At 38.2% G+C, this 2,911-nt stretch overlaps 1 protein-coding gene across 4 annotated transcripts in view; it reads left to right on the top strand.

The window, feature by feature from the left end:
- LOC108244755 (ceramide transfer protein) overlaps nucleotides 1-2,412 on the top strand; it is a 27,971-nt gene extending 25,559 nt beyond the window's left edge. For all 4 annotated transcript variants that reach the window (XM_037979617.1, XM_037979616.1, XM_037979615.1 and 1 more), the window contains one exon: nucleotides 586-2,412. The gene's annotated coding sequence lies outside the window, so the exon portion shown is untranslated. The remainder of the gene's footprint in view (nucleotides 1-585) is intronic.
- The last annotated feature ends 499 nt before the right edge of the window (nucleotides 2,413-2,911 follow it).

Raw genomic sequence — 2,911 nt, 5'->3', positions numbered from 1 at the left:
TTTATTTAACCAGGTAAACCCCGTTGAGATCCAGATCTCATTTTCAAGGGGGACCTGGGCAGAAATCTGCAGTACACAGCAACCTGGTTACAAAAACCAAGTTGATTAATGCATATACACAGGTAGAAAAATATAAAATAAATTTAAAAACAGTGACACTGTTTTAAAGAATCTCGTTGCCTGTTTTTAAGAATCGCTCGAAATAAGTCCAGTGAAATCAGTTCTGACATGTTGAGTTCAGACTGGAGCTGATTCCAGGCTGAAGGAGCCGTCACACTGAAAGCTTGCTTTCCTTTTTCAGTTCGATAACGTGGAACATGCAAAAAAAAAAGTGTTATTGGAGCGTAAAGAATGGGAATTAATAGATCTATATAAAAGAGAATTGAAATAATTTGGAGCCAAACCAAGTAGAGATTTATAAATAAGGTGTTGATGTGTGGCTTCCACAGGTGAACAATATGTGAACATTATGCAGTGATCCGTGTAGCACCTGGCATCACCGAGCTCTGCCTGTGTCTGGATTTCTGTTTTGTTTTTGTTGCTGCAGATTGGCAATATGAATGTTGTTTTTTTGTTTTTTTCCAGGACTGAGGCAGAAGCTGCTCCGCTCCGATGAAGGAACCACCTCCTCTTTTAGATCCAAACAAACAGTAAAATGCTTCAGTTTTCAGATTGGACAGTGAGGTTTCTCTTAACCTTCACACATTAGAAAGCCAACTTTGTGTTGATATGAATGCACCAAGATTGAATAAAATTTAATTTAGGACTGAAAAGCTGGCAGTAACTCAGCATCATAATTGTTCCATGTGTGAATGATTAGGTGTCAGAGAACCTGAGGGACGGACCCAGCTGTTACTGTCCCTGACTGACTTATGTCCACAGAGACAGATTTCATATTTAAAGATATTTATAGTTTGTAAAAATAAATACAAATCTTAGCTTTTTTTGGTCAATTATTTCCTAAAATCTTTTGCTCTGTAAAGTTCGGCTGCTTGCTTCTGAGTGAAACATGTGAGAGTCCCATGAGCCGCTGACAGAAAGCTTTATTTCTCTACTGACACCACCTTACTGGTGATGGAGGAGGAAGCAGACAATCTGAATGTCTGTGATGATTTCACTGCTAACGTTTGTATTTAAAACATTTCATCACTTGTAAATAGTTTAAGGTTTATTGGGACTTGGGTGGCGCTGACCCAGATGCCTTAGTGTTGCAGGAAACCGTAGATCCAGACGGGATGAAGGTTGCTGATCCTCGTGAAGTGCCTCCTGGCTGTTTTATCCTCACTGAGTCATTCAGATCTGCTCTTACAGTGTTTTTACTGAACAAATGAACAACATGTTAGTATTAAAGGGTTGGATTTATTGTCTGTCCTGTCAGGATTTAGTTACCTGTGGTCTACTGACACCTATAGAACCAAAAATCTGTTAATGTCTGCCTTTTTCTTCTCCTGACACTTTTATTTTAATTCAGTGTTAAACTCAACTTTAAATCTGCTGCTTTCATTGTTAAAAACACTGTTAGGACACAGGCTTTTCAGATGTTTCATTCTTCTGTTACTTCAACTAGTTTTCCTGGGTTTGAATTCACATTTTCATGTTGAAAGATGAGATACATTGCAGCTCAGATTCAAAATGAACATTTCTTGTAGCTCTAGTCCAGAGGTCTGCAATCTTTTCAATCAAAAAAACTCTCTGGGCTTCCTCCCACAGAGCTGCAAACCCTGAACTGTGCTTAGTTTTGTTTTAAAATGTAAGAATCAGAAATTGTTTACATTTATTGGTACTTTAACGTGTTAGCATAAAGAAAAAGACCAAACTTATGAAGAAGACTTTTTAACTCTAAATTTGTGGGGAATTAGTGTCCCACTTTACTGAATTTCCTCAAAGACACAAACCTTTATTTCCTTTAAGTCTGATTTTTTTATTTTTTTAAATAGAAAGCAAATTTTGACCTTTAGTTCTCATTGTCAGTCTCATGTTTTTACTTATGGCTGTACTTTAATGACTTGTAATAAAGTAATTGGTGATATTTGTATAAATCCCCCCCCGGTCCAACATGTTTAATATTTCTGTGGTTTTGTAGAAATGTGATTCAGTGCTGCATAAATTTGGAGCAGAAAACTTCTTATCATGGCAGTAATCGTTAGGTGAGGTCAGGTTTGAGTAAAAAGTTCAAATGAGACAAAAAGGAGCATGTGAGCTGAAGTAGATTTCAAAGAGCACAAAGGATTTAAAGATCTAAATGTCTATGGTTCTGGTAGCCTGAACATTTTGATAAACGGTTCAAAGAGCTGAAAGCAGAGAAGCGTCCGTCTCAGCGTGTGTTGGTGAGGCTAAACGTACAGACACATATGCAGGATTAAATGCTGGGATGATCTGTTCTGACACTGAAATAAACAAGTTTCTCCTCTACTTTTCTGTCTGAGGCCGTTTGTTCCAAAGAGATGAGAACAACACATAGGAAGATAGGATTTATTTCTCTCAACAGGAATACATTTATTAAATTAAAAAATTCTATCTGAACTTTGCTGAAGCTCAACTTGGACATACTGGATGTAAGGCCACTTCTGAAGCTGACAGGATCAGAAGTTTGAAATAAATCTGAATACTTCCACGTGTAAAAGAACTCAATAAATATGACTTTGTCTTCCTTGACTCCAGCTGGAACCCTGGCAGTAACAACCGTGTTTCTGTTCTTGGAAGCAAGAAGGCCGACAGCCATGGCCACTCGACAGTATACACAGTATACAGTAGCCAGGGAGGGAGCGCCACACACACACACACACACACATTCAGGAGTCTGAACCTCAGAACACAAGTCACCTCATACGGTGCCTTCCAAAAGTATTCACCCCCCGGGTAACCTTTTCATTGCTGTCTTACAACCAGGAATTTATTTGGATTAAAAACA

This window comes from Kryptolebias marmoratus, linkage group LG14, assembly GCF_001649575.2.
Source record: "Kryptolebias marmoratus isolate JLee-2015 linkage group LG14, ASM164957v2, whole genome shotgun sequence".
Taxonomy (NCBI): domain Eukaryota; kingdom Metazoa; phylum Chordata; class Actinopteri; order Cyprinodontiformes; family Rivulidae; genus Kryptolebias; species Kryptolebias marmoratus.
The sequence above is the reverse complement of the archived record's forward strand: the minus strand, read 5'-3'. Positions and strand labels throughout refer to the sequence as shown.